Consider the following 14,731-nt stretch of genomic DNA (forward strand, 5'->3'; position numbering starts at 1 on the left):
GAACTAGAAAATATCTTCCTGCGTGAGGTAACCAATCCACAAAATAACGTACACAGCATTTATTCACTGATAAGCAAATATTATTCCAAAAGTTCAGAGTACACCAGATTCAATTTACAAACGACATGAAGCTCAAGAAGAAGGAAGGCCAAAGTATGGATGCTTCAGGCCTTCCTAGAAGGTGGAACAAAGATACTCAAAGGAGGAAATATGGAGAAAAATTGTAGAGCAGAGATTGAAGGAAAAGCCATTCTTTCCAGGGACTGCTTCATCTGGGGATCCATCCCATTTACAGCAACCAAATACCTACACTATTGCCCATGCCAAGAAGTGCATGCTGACAGGAATCTGCTGAGCAGCTCTGCCAGAGCCTTACAAATACAGCGGTGCATGCTCGCAGCCAACCATTGAACTGAGAACATAGTCCCCAATGGAGGGGTTAGAGAGAGAACTGAATTAGCTGAAGGTGTTTGCAACCCCATAAGAAATGCAAAATATCAACCAAACAGATGCCTCTGCCCCAGACCTCCCAGTGACTAAACCACTATCCCAAGAGAACACAGGAATGGACAGATGGCCTTGTATGGTATCAATGGGAGGAGAGACCTTTGTTCCTGTCAAGGCTTTATGCAGCAGTGTAGGGAATTGTCATGGCTGGGCAGTGGGAAGGAGTTGGTGGGTAGGTGAACAAGCATACAAGCAAGGAGGCAGTGGGATAGCAGGTTTCTGGAAGGGAAACCAGGAAATGGTTAACATTTAAAATGTAAATAATAAATGTAATTTAAAAAAGTATGGATCATTCTAAAATTCCATTGGGTTTGATTATTCAAACACCAAGGCAATGTGATAATTTCATGCTTGCTATAGAAAATCAAAGATGTCAAATCTGTTGTTGGAAATTTGGGGAAAGATTGGTAGTATCTGTGAATGGTTTACCAATATGGTCCATGTCCTCATAGGCTTTTAGCTTTCTAGTACAGGAGCACAAAAGAGAACACTCTGTTTCCAGGAATCAAACTATGGACCTAGAGTAAATTATAGGTAAAAAAAATTCTATGTGACTTCTTTCTACATCTTCGAAAATAAACATACACAAACAATACCCATGCACAAATGTTCACATTTACCTTGTACAAGAGTATTTGAGTATTTATTGCAATCAAACTGAGTTCAGAGATGAATTGATTTTTTCATTTCTACATTTAACTCTCAAACAAAAATTATTATAGTCAATGAGAAGCTATAATTTGTAGATACAATGAAATATGATTAACTAAAGTTAATTAACATAGCATTACTTCATATACTTATCATTATTAATGATGAGAATAATTAAAATTATTTTTCCAACCCTTGTAAATATTGCAAACTGGAGTCGCTATATACTGCATTAGCTATCAAAGACTTGCTATATTTTTCTTTAATCTTGTAGGCTTGAGAGTTTTCCAAATATGAATTTGGGAGAAAAACTGAAATATTGTAATTAATAATGTACTCAATGAAACAGGTAGCTGTTACAAAATTTTTCAATTTTTTTTCTATAAGAACTAATGGTAGACCTTTGCAACAGATAAGAGTGATATCTCTGGATTGGAGAGATGACCCAGCATTTAAGTGTACTTGGTGCTCCTGCAGACACATTCAGTACATATCACCAATATGGTTGCTTGCAACACTCTATAACTCTTGATTCATCAGCATCTAGCATCTTCTTCTGATTTCCATGGTCATCAGGATCGTACACAGTGTATGTACATGCATGCAAGAAAATCTTTCATATACATAAAATGAACAAAATAAATCTTTTGGAAATATGAAGTCAGTTTAATTTTACAAATGATTATTTCTACATGTTAAGTGAAAAGAAATTATATATATATATATATATATATATATATACAAGAATTATTAACTGCTTCACTTAAAAAGGCAGTCCCCTTTTCCCTCCCTCTTTTCTCTCCCTCCCAAGTCCCTCCCTAACTCTATTTCCTATGATTATTTTGTTTCCCCCTTCTAAGTAGGACTGAAGCATTCACACTTTCATCTTCTTTCATCTTGTTTCATATGATCTGTGAACTGTATCATGGGTATTCTGCTCTTTTTGCCTAATATCCACTAATCATTGAATACTTGTCATGCATGTTATTTTGTGAATGGGTTACCTCACTCAGGATGATATTTTCTAGTTCCATCCATTTGCCTGCAAATTTCATAAAGTCATTGTTTTTTTTCTCCATCTTTATTAACTTGGGTATTTCTTATTTACATTTCAAAACAATTGAAATGTAAATAATAAGTCACTGTTTTTAGTAGCTGAGTAGTATTCTATTGTATAAATGTACCACATTTTCTGTAACCACTCATCTGTTGAGGGACATCTGCGTTGTTTCCAGCTTCTGGCTATTATAAAAAGGTTGATATGAACATAGCATATAGCATGTTTCATTTTTAGAAGTTGGAACATCTTTTGGATACATGCCCAGAAATGGTATAGCTGAGTTCTCAGGAATATTATGTCTGAATTTCTGAAGACTCTCTAGACTGATTTCCAGCTTGCAATACTACCAGCAACAAAGGAGTGTTCTTCTTTGTCCACATCCTTGCCAGTGTCTTCTCTCACCTAGGTTTTTGGTCTTAGTCATCCTGACTGATGTAAGGTGGAATCTCAGGGTCATTCTGATTTGTATTTCTCTGATGCTAAGGATGTTGAACATTTTTCTGGGTTCTTCTCTACAATTTGATAATCCTCAATTAATAATTCTTTGATTAGCTTTGAATATGTATGATTTTAGAATAGTTTTAGTTGATTCTCTGGAGTCTAACATCTTTTCTTCCTTCCTTCCTTCCTTCCTTTCTTTCTTCTTTTATTTAGTGAATCATTTAACTTTCTTTACTCATTATTTCACTCAGATAGATAATCCAAATGCAACCTCTTATATTGCCCAACATAACTAAGTACAAATGAAGTCAATGGTGTATACCATTAGCATGCTCCAGTCTATGTCAGTAAAACAAACCCTCTTCTCCCCAGCCCTGGCCCTTAGCAAATAGACAAATAATTGTGCACTGTGTGATGATACATTTAGTTGAGAACTGTGGTTCATACAGTTAGCTGCCACAGATATTGCACTCCAAACCCTCAGTCCTGGCACCCAAAGTCAGTCAGCAGTGGTAGCTCTTTCTGTGAGTCATGCTGCTTCCATAAGACCATGTAAATACTGTGGTCAGGCTTGCTGGTGGCAAAGAATAAGCCTTTGTTATGGTGCCTATCCAGTCCATTCAGCCAGAATTTTTCGTCTACCAGGAAGGTGGAGCCTCTCTTTGATTTCATGTACTCTGGCAGAGGCCAGAGTCTTATTAAGCTCTATATCCTCAAGTCCATGATCTTATAGGTAGTGGTTGTCTAACATCAGAGCAGACATATCCAAAGCCAAGCAGGGCCAAGTTTGCTACCTGAGGTGTCTTCATAACCCTGAGAATATCATAATTGGCAAAGTGCCACTGGCACAGACCCAGGGATGAACTACAAACAATGTATTTTCCATCAAAATAAAGTATTGACTGCAGGCAGATACTTCTATCCTCAGAGACAGACAGTGTCTTTAAGCACTTAGAGTTGATTTGTCTCCCAACTGCCCAAATCTTTGTCTCATATTTGTCTGCACTTAAGAGGATGTAGTCTCCAAGACTGTGCAAGAGAGACTTGTCTTTGTACTTCTGCAAAACCACCTTGGTGACCCATTCAGTTTGCCCAGTGAGTGTGTTTAGGCATGACACAGCTGGATAGTTTTAACTCCTTTGTCAAAGATCAAGTGACCATAGATGTGTGGATTAATTTCTGGGTCTTCAATTCTATTCCATTGATTTACCTATCTCTGTACCAATATCATGCAGTTTTATTATGATTGCTCTGTAATACAGCTTAAGATCAGTAATGGTGGTTCCCCCAAAAGTTCTTTTATTGTTCAGAATGGTTTCCACTATCTTGTTTTTTGTTTTTCACTTGTTTGTTTGTTTGTTTGTTTGCTTTTCCAAATGATTTTGCAAATTGCTCATTCTAATTATATGAATAATTGAGATGGAATTTTGATGGTATTGCATTGAATCTGTAGATTGAATTCTGCCAGATGGCCATTTTTACTATATTAATCCTGCCAATCCATGAGTGTGGGAGTTCTTTCCTTCTCCTAAGTTCTTCTTTGATATCTTTCTTCAGATACTTGAAGTTCTTGTCATACAAATCTTTCACTGGCTTCGTTAGGGTCTTATAGTGGTACTGTGTATTGTTTGTGACTATTGTAAAGGGTGTTGTTTCCCTAATTTCTTTCTCAGTCTGTTTACCCTTTCAGTTGAGGAAGGCCACTGATTTGTTGGGGTTAATTTTATATCCAGCTACATTAGTGAAGTTGTTTATCAGCTGTAGGAGTTCTCTGTTAGAATTTTTGGGGTCAGTTAAGAATGCTATCAGATCATCTGCAAGGAGTGATATTTTGACTTCTTCCTTTCCAATTTGTACTCAATGACCACTTTTTGTTGGCTAATTGATTGGGCTAGGATTTCAAGTATTATATTGAATAGGTAGGGAGAGAGTGAGCAGCATTGTCCAGTCTCTGATTTTCGTGAGATTGATTCAAGTTTCTCTCCATTTAGTTTGAAGTTGGCTACTTGTTTGCTATATATTGCTTTTAATATGTTTAGGCATAAGCCTTGAGTTCCTGATCTTCCTCAGACTTTTAACATGAAGGGTTGTTAAATTTTGTCAAATGCTTTCTCAGCATCTAATGAGATGGTCATGGGGTTTTTTTTGCCTTGAATTTGCTTATATTGTGAATTACGTTGATGGATTTCAGTATATTGAATCATCCCTGCACCCCTGGGATGAAGCCTACTTGATCATGGTGAACGATTCTTTAGATGTGTTCTTGGATTCAGTTTGTGTGAATTTTATTGAATACTTTTGCATTGACATTCATAAGGGAAATTTTTCTGAGGTTCACTTTCTTTGTAGGTTCTTCATGTGGTTTAAGTATGAGCATTATTTGTGGCTTCAAAGAACGATTTGGGTAGTGTTCCTTCTGTTTCCATTTTGTGGAATAATTTATTTTCTCTTTTTTTAATTGGATTTTTTTATTTATATTTCAAATGTTATTCCCGTTCCCAGTTTCCTGGCAATGAGCCCCTCATTCCATTCCCTTCCCCTTCTTCTATGAGGGTGTTCCCCTTCCTCAACCACCTCCCCTTTCCCAACCCCTCCTGATATTCCCCTGCATTGAGGAGTTCAGCCTTGGCATCACCGAGTGCTTCTCCTGCCTTTGGTGCTCCACAAAGCTATTCTCTGCTACATATGCATCTGGAGCCATGGGTCTGTCCGTGTGTAGCCTTTAGGTAGTGGTTTAGTCTCTGAGATCTCTGTTTGTCAGGGGCAGAAAATGCCAAACATAGAAACATCAAACCAACCATCAAAGATAATGTAAAATGAAAAAAAACTCCTAACCCAAAATATCCAGGAAATCCAGGACACAATGAGAAGAGAGTGAAGACTCTCAACTTAAAGGGCCAGTAAATATCTTCAACAAAATTATAGAAGAAATCTTTCCTAACCTGAAGAAAGAGATGCCCATGAACATACAAGTAGCCTATAGAACTACAAATAGATTGGACAAGAAAAGAAATTCCTCCCATCACATAATAGTCAAAACACCAAGTGCACAGAGCAAAAAAAGAATATTAAAAACAGTAAGAGAAAAAGGTCAAGTAACATATAAAGGCAGACTTATAAGAAATACACCAGACTTCTCACCAGAGACTATGAAAGACAGAAGATCCTGGGCAGATGTCATACAGACCCTGAGAGATCACAAATGCCAGCACAGGGTAGTATATCCAGCAAAACTCTCAATTAACATAGATGGAGAAACAGAGCTATTCCATGACAAAACCAAATTTTCACAATATCTTTCTATAAATCCAGCCCTACAAAGGATAATAGATGGAAAACTCCAACATAAGGAGGGAAATTACACTCTACAAAAGGGAAGAAAATAATTTCCTTGCAAAGAAACCAAAAGAAGAGAGGCACACAAACATAATTCCACCTCTTACAACAAAAATAACAGGAAACAACTATCCCTATTCCTTAATATTTCTTAACATCAATGAACTCAGTTCTCCAATAAAAAGATATAGACTAACAGACTGGATACATAAAGAAGACCCAGCATTTTGTGACCCAGTGTCTTTGTCACTTTGTGTTTCCTTCATGCATCAAAATGCTAGGTATTGTTCAATATCCATTCTATATCTTTTTATTTGGGAACTGAGTTCATTGATATCACGAGATATTAAGGAATATTGATTATGATTATTGTTTCCTGGTTTTGTTGTTGTTGTTGTGGTTGTTGTTAGAGGTGGAATTATGTGTGTGTATGACTATCTTCTTTTGGCTTTGTTGCAAGAAGATCACTTTCTTGCTTTTTCTAGGGTGTAGTCTTCCTCCTTGTGTTGGAGTTTTTCATCTATTATCCACTGTAGGGCTGGATTTGTGCAAAGATATTGTATAAACTTGGTTTTGTCATGAAATATATAGATTTCTTCATTTATAGTAATTGAGAGTTTTACCAAATATAGTAGCCTGGGCTGGAATTTGTGTTCTCTTAGGGTATGTATGACATGTATCCAGGATCTTCTAGCGTTCACAGTTTCTCTTGAGAATTCTGGTATAATTCTTATAGGTCTGCCTTTATGTTACTGGACCTTTTCCCCTTACTTCTTTTAACATTCTTTCTTTGTTTTGTGTATTTGGTGTTTGACTATTATGTGTCAGGAGGATTTTATTTTCTGATCTAATCTGTTTAGAATTCTGTAGGCTTCTTTTATGCTCATGGTCATCACTTTTTTAGGTTAAGGAAATGTTCTTTTATAATTTTATTGAAGATTTTTTGGCCCTTTAAGTTGGTAATCTTCACTCTCTTCTATACCTATTATCCTTAGGTTTGATCTTCTCATTGTGTCCTGGATTTCCCGGATGATTTGGGTTTGGAGGCTTTATATTATGCATTTTTTCACTGTTGTGTCAATGTTTTCTTTGAAATCTTCTGCACCTGAAATTCTCTCTTCTATCTCTTGTGTTCTGTTGATATTGCTTGCATCTAACCCTCCTAATCTCTTTCCTAGGTTTTCTATGCCCAGGGTTGTCTCTCTTTGTGATTTCTTTATTGTTTCTATTTCCATCTTTAGATGCTGGATGGTTTTGTTCAATTCCTTCAACTGCTTTGTTGTAATTTCCTGTAATTCCTTAAGAAAAATGTGTTTCCTCTTTATGGGCTTCTACTTGTTTACCTTTGCTTCTGCTTGAGCTTTTTCAGGTCTGTGAATACTCTCATAACTACCAGAAATTTTCCCTACTATGTCAGTTGGGCACATTTCCTTGATTATCCACCACCTCTGCCTTTTGCAATCTTTTCTTATCCATACTGTGGTTCATTTTTTAAGGTGAAGTGTGATATGACCTGTGCACATAAACCTATTACCTAATAGCTCAGCCCAGAAAACAAAGTATAAAATATAAAAGCTAGTATATAGTATGATCAAAAATGTTGACATTGAAAGTCTGAAATGTTGGACTCATCTTCATCAAGTCAGGTGACTCAACACTCTCCAAGGTTTTGAGCTACCTTCCTGTAGGTTGTTTAATGCAATTCAAGTTTCCATCTTCTCTGAGATGCCTTTCATGCTCAATAGGTATCAGTAAGGCAACTTTATAAGTCATGTCTCCTCTCGCAAATAACTTCTCACCCATATTCCTGTAAATAATCTAAATGAAACTTGTTGGGTCATCTAGATGAACTTTGGAAGAATCCATACTTACGTTTGTCTTCATTTACCTGTTGATTATCAATATACATTCCCTCTCCCTCCCAGAAATAGTGTTACAGAACACTACTTTTTAAGTCTTTTAGAATGTTTATAATTCATGTTGGTCATTTTTTTTTTTTGCTTGACTCCTGTCCTCACAGGGTACTACTGCTATGAAATCTTGGTTTTTAGTAATATTGAATATCAGGAACCGAAATGCTACTCAATATTAATCAGTTAACAATTGGAATTGCTCTATAATAAATTGAGGAAATGCTTCTGAATATTTACTTTTAAAAGAACACTACTCAAAAGGAAATGATGTCCATCAAGTAGATGACTGGATATGGCATGTGTGGAGCACGTGCCCTCAGAAGATAACACTCCATGCGTTGATACCAAAAATCATAATTTACTCAGGTAAAGTATTTCTGGATATGCTGTTAACATGGAGTTAATTATTCCTTTTAATGCTCAGATGGGGAGGGGTTAGTTGCAAAGCTTAGAGGAAGAAAAGAGGAAACTTGTGTAATTATATTTTGATTTCATAAAAATAAAAGTAAAAATCATTGTATTGTTTTAAAGAAAATAGGCTTAAAAGAAAGAAAAGGTTTCTTTTCAGATTTTAAGTACCTATTCTTAAAAAGAGAAACTTATAAAAGAAGATCCAGTGTTTTTACTTGATAGTAAATAGCTAGTTTCAAGTTGACAAATGGAAACTACAGATGTAGCTCAGTACTGGATAACTCAGCACAGCAGAATCTTTTCTATCCACCAGAGGAAGGATACAAAGAAAAAGGATGAGAGATAATAATATCTATGTTTCTTCCCCCAAAGGAATAAATCACTCTTGAATTTAGCAGCATATTGAGCATGGTACCTCAGGGAACTAAAGAGGAAGAGGTAAGTTCTATTTGGGTTAGTGCCATCGATATTGTAGTGTTCTGAGCTAATGGGTTGGACAAGGTAAGCTTGAGTTAGCAGCTAGTGAATTTTGGAGTTTGTGTTTTGACGTGATGCTGTTTGGAGTCTGAGCTAGATCATAAAATAGAGTTGGTACAAAAAGTGTCTCACTGAAGGAAGTTCTCTGGTTGCCACTTAAATTAAATTTTCTAACTTCAGAACTGAAGCTGGGTTACTTTTGTCTCTTCCCTATAGACTCCATGGTCTTAAATATTTAACTAGTAAATGAAATGAACTAGTAAATGTAAATGAAAATATTAATTATAAATGCTTATAGAGAATGCTTTGCATCAGTTTTATTTTAGTCTAACTCCAGTAAAAGAACAAACTTGCGATCAACTATAAATACTACTTCTATTATTGACTTGGATATTCCTTCTAAACTATGATTCACTATTTAAAAAATGCTTCTCATCTCCAGCTAAAAGAATGTAAAAGTGGTCTGTATGGAGGATAAAATTTCTTAAATTATAGATGTTGAAAAAAGGTTTTGAAAAAACCTTCCAGTTTTAAGATATATGAGTATTTATGGTATATTATTGAAATTAAATTAAATCCAATAATAAAGATCATTTTTATCAGATTCAACAGATATAAAATTACTCTAAGCAACTCAGATAATTACCACTTTCTATGGTGCATTTTGCTGTGGAGCATATCTGAAAATGGCAAGAGTCTGGACCTTGAAGCACCCATTGGCCACAAGAGTAGCACTGCACTTAGGTAGATCTAGAACCAGAGAGTGTCAATATAAAGGAGACAGGCTCATGTTCTTTCTATACAAAGTACATGTGACTGATAACATTGAGGCTGCACCAGAGTATTCAATGTCCATAGTCTCTACCTTAAGGAATTCTCACTCTGGGGTTCTTGACCACTTTAAGGATTGAATGACCCTTTCAGAAGTCATTGGAAAACAGAGACATCCACTCTATAATATATAACAGTAGGAAAATCACTGTGATGAAATAGCAACAAAAATAATTTTGTGACTGGGGGTTGCCAAAACATAAGTTGTATTAACTGTTCACAGTATTAGGAAGGTTGAACCACTGTCTACATACTATGCTCAGATTTAGTCCCTTGCATTTTACCAAGATCTCTGAAAGAAGATTTAGAGATTTGGATTTTTATCTTGTGGCAGAAAGTATTATGAGTATACTCACATAGGATTTTCAAAGGAAATAAAAACTTGGAATACAGGGGGTTTTGTTGTAGTTGTTGCTGCTGTTGTTGTCGTCATTGTTGTTGTTATTGTTGTTGTTTTTGTTGTTGTTGTTGTTGTTGTGTTACATACAATGAGTACAGAATAATCCTGCATTTCTGGTGTTGAGTTTGTGGCTCAGGCATGTGAGACAGGTTTGAAAATAATTGTCTATAATTTAACTTTTTATCTTTATAGGTCTCTCTAGCCACTGCTGATAGGAAGACTTTGAAAAGGCATGCTAACTTTCAGAGTCAGTGATATCAAAGTAAATGGCTTATAGAAATACTTTTTTAGTTTGAGTACTACTTAATAACTCTTGGGGCTGAAAAATAACTCAGAATTTAGCTTCACCAATTTAACTGTCTTATTCTGAATGAAATTAAAAGATGGAACTTTATCTGCACAATGACTATGATATCTTCTGAGTGACTAAACTAAAGTCAACCAAATCCTTAAGTGCTATTGCGGCAGATGAAAAGCTGCAATTCCATTTGAGTCACATCTGCAGTTTCACCCCAAGATCTCTTCTATGCTGTTGATTTCGATATGTGCAGATATAAAATGTAAAGTTTCTCTTTGCATCACATGTTTAAGGTAGAGTTCAAGACAAGAAAAATGTTAATGCACAGAGTTAAGGAAAGAGAGCAAGAGTGAGAGACACAGAGACAGATATAGACACACAAAAAGAAAAGCAGAGAGACAGAAAGAGAAATAGACAGAGACAGTCATGCAGAGAGAAAGGGGGAGACAGAGATAGGCAGGAAGAGACAGCAAAAGAGAGACAGAGAGGGAGAGACAGAGACATTCTTAAAAATGTGGTTTGCCCTGGAGTTACCTGTATTTTGATGCTATTTCCACTGCCCCAAGGATGGCTGCCTAGTCAAGTATTCAGGACTCAGGTGACTTCACCAGAACCTTCTCCTCATTTAATTTGTAAAATACAGGTGAGGGGCAGGTACAGGATAGAAGGAGGCCTGTCATTGGATGAGAAGGAAGGATGGGTGGGAGAAGAGTTTGAAGGAAGAGGAGGAGAGAGAAACTGGTAGAGAATATGAAGGTGATGTTAAGATTCCACTCTGTGTATTTATAAGTTGCTATTAATGTTCTTAATGGATGGATGGTACTGGGCTTTGTATGTTTATGTGGGCAATTATATCTTATCAATTGGGTCAAAGTTTATTGTGTTGTGTGTTCTTTCATGTGTAGATTTAAGTGTAATAGAGTGTAGGGTGGCTGGTCTGGGTGACCACAGAATTGAGATGTGTGTTTCTGGCATGGAAACCTGCTTTGGGAACTAGATAGGTAGAGACATTGCTGACGGCTCAGAGAGAGTCCTTCAGCAATGTGACATGGGATGGAGCAAAGCATGTGAGAAGCTTTGCTGACTAAGAATTAAGATATCTAGCAGATATCTTGGGACTGTGATGTAGACCTAATGGGGATAAATGACAGCATTTTATTTTTTATATTTTTATAACAACAAAAATCAGCTACATGACATTATATTCTCATATGATGATTGCTCCCTCAGCACTCTGTGAAAGACATGTTAAAGCTATGTGTTATATGAAGATTTCAAAAGTATCCAATTTAAAAAAGTATCCTCTGGTGCTGAAGAATACTGCTTGCTGCTGTAGCTTGCCATAGAGGATGGCTAATTAACAACCTGCAACCTAGGTCTTGCTAAATCTATCAGAGCATTCAGGGATCCTAAATCCATAAATAACTTTTCACTTTCATTAGTAGAATGAAGAATTCTTGAAAATTTTGCAGTTAAAAGCTCTTTGTAGAGTTCATAAGATGTTTTTTAAAGATTTAAATTTTAAACTTTGTACATTTGTTCAAGTGACTAGTATACCACATGAACCCAGACTCCAGAGGCATGAATGCCAAGTACAAAAATTATCTTAAAATAGTCTGGTTCTGTAATGCACATAGTTCATAGACCTTGGTGCTCTGATGTTGCCTGACTTTTTTTCTGCTCATTTTACATTGGATGATCTGAGTCGATAATGAAGATAAGCTGTCTGTTTCTACATTCTAGAGACCGTAGTCTCATAGCTCAGAGGTCATACTTCTCATATGTGTACCAAGCTGCTGGATCTGCTTTACCAATAATCTTTCTTTTTTTATCTTGATATTACATAATTCCTTCTCATTGTTTCCTAGGAAAATGTCAGGTAGTCTTACAGTTAGTCATCCAGCTTTCTTATCCCACAGTGTATATGTTTTTTAATTAATCATGTGTTCAGACTTTAGCTGTGTCTATTTTACCAACCATAGTTAGGTCTATAAAATTTTAATTTTAAATATTTTAGGGAAATCTAATCATGAGGGTAAATATGACTAACATGACCAAAGCATTTTTATGTTTAAGCATTTTTCAACCTTTCATCCAAACCACTATAATTACTGAAGTGAGATGAGAAATTGTAAGACACTTCTTGATAATATGACCAGGACATCTGGACAGCTTTTGTGTCTATGGGCTGAGGTGCCACTCTCATAGATGTGATATTTACATTATTTGTACATATAGACCATTTAAAGCCTGGGAAATCCTGTTTTTTATAATATTTAAGAACCAGATTATTTACAAACTTGAAGTAAAGGCTGTACAACATACATCCTGGAGACTTGCTCCATCTAACTGTTGTTGCATATCGAAGGCCTTCACCTGCACATATCATCTGCACTATAACAGACTTAATACTGGCTAGGAGTTTTGGCATGACCCCATGCTCTACTCTTTATTGTTACTAATTAGTTTTCCAAACATTTTGACAGTCATTTTATCAATTTTAGATCTTTTTGGAAGACACTGAAAAGAAAAAAAAGAATGAGCCTGACCAATACAGATGTGGATGATCAAAGCTAACCATCGGACTGAGCTTGGGGCCACCAGTGGAAGAGATAGGGCAAGAACTGAAGGAGCTGAAGAGGTTTGCCACCTCATAGGAAGAACAACAATATCAAGGCCCACCACTCCGAAAGCTCTGGAAACTAAACCAAAACCAAAGGATACACATGGAGGGGACCCATGGCTCCAGATGCCTATGGAGCAGAGGATTGCCTTATCTGGCATCAATGGGAGGAGAGGCCCTTGGTCTTGTGAAGGATCGATGCCCAGCATAGAAGACTGCTAGGGTGGTGAGGTGGGTGTGGGTGGATAGTGGGAGCAACCTTATAGAAACCGGGGTGTGGACATATGGGAAAGGGGGTTGGCAGAGGCGAAACAGGGAATGTAAATAAATAAAAAGCAATAAAAAATGAACAGGACAAAGGAGGCAACTGAAAAAGAGTAAAAAAGAAGGAAGAAAGGGGGAGGAGAAAGGAAGAGGAGAGAAAGGATGACATAAGGGGAGAGGAAGAAGTGTAGGACTGAAGAGGGGTTATGTAATAATAGAAAGAAGAGTGTGGCAGAGTGGGTAGGGGGAGAAAAAAGGGATGAGGAGAGCCAAAGTATGGTTTCACACACTTGATTGCTATGATTCACTACTAGTGGAATTCTGGCCAGTGCTATAATCTGTTTCATCAGCAGAAGAATATCATAGGTTTTAAGTATATAAAGAATACATTTCTATTTTGTGGTGAAAATATGCTCTGGACAGATTTGAGAAGCCTCTCTCCCTTTAAAAAGGATAATTCGTTAGCTGTGAAAATTATATTTTGCTGGCAATATTTTTACGATAGCAAATAGTAAATAGCATAGAAGGTGATCAAGTACAAGGTCTGTAGGACACACAGGGAAGTCACCAGAAAACAGGGTTTTCTTGGAGGATTCAAGACTGGCCCACATACAGGACACAGGCATGCATGTGCAGATCACCTCTTCCTAAATGACTTGTTGCTGAGAGATATTGTCTGAGACACTCATTCTTTATTTTTGTCTTTACAGCATTAAAAAAACAAAAACTTTTGAGATAGGAGCTAGGAGGTAGAAAAAGCTCAGAGGTCAATAGTGTATAGTAAGCTTATTGGGTCCTTGGAGGAGGTATTCCTGTAGTACAGAGGTTCTCAACTTTTGGGCAGTGACATCTTTTGGGTGAAACGACATTTTCACAGGGATATGATATCATATATTTATATTGAGATCATAACAGTAGCAAAAATAGGTTTATGACATAATAATGAAAATAATTTTATGGTTTAGGATCACCAAACATGTGGTACTATGTTAAAGGGTCAGAGCATGAGGAAGGTAAGGTTGAGAACTATGGGTGCACTACATTCTGTTGCTTCTGAGCAGTAATAAAGTTAGATTTGGAAAAGCAGAAAAGCACAGAACTTCATATTATCCTAACAAGTTCTCAGAAGACTTGAAACCATTTTCCTTCAGTGAAGGCTTATAAAAAGGAAAATGCTATATTTGATTGGGTGTTTTTACTGAAAAGTAGCTAAGTATAATTTTTCTAATGGACTAAGGTAATAGAAATGTGTGTGTTTAATAGTAACATCAGAAAAGCCCCACATAAATTCTTCTTTAAAAGTAAACACTATCCCATGTAACCTACTACCTACTACACTGCAAATCAAGTGCATTAAACACAAAGAAGGAACATAAGGGCTGTGTGTATTTGACTAATTCTGTCAAATTGCTTTGAATAAAGCTACCTTGATATTTGTGAAAATGCATATTGCCATTTTTCAATTTTTTGAATAACAGGTGACAAACCTGCTAACTGTACACTAGTAGCACAATCATAT

At 36.4% G+C, this 14,731-nt stretch overlaps 1 pseudogene; it reads right to left on the bottom strand.

The window, feature by feature from the left end:
• Positions 1-3,139: 3,139 nt before the first annotated feature.
• On the bottom strand, positions 3,140-7,904 carry LOC116898433 (annotated as a pseudogene).
• Between the last annotated feature and the right edge of the window lie 6,827 nt (positions 7,905-14,731).

This window comes from Rattus rattus, chromosome 4 (assembly GCF_011064425.1).
Source record: "Rattus rattus isolate New Zealand chromosome 4, Rrattus_CSIRO_v1, whole genome shotgun sequence".
Taxonomy (NCBI): domain Eukaryota; kingdom Metazoa; phylum Chordata; class Mammalia; order Rodentia; family Muridae; genus Rattus; species Rattus rattus.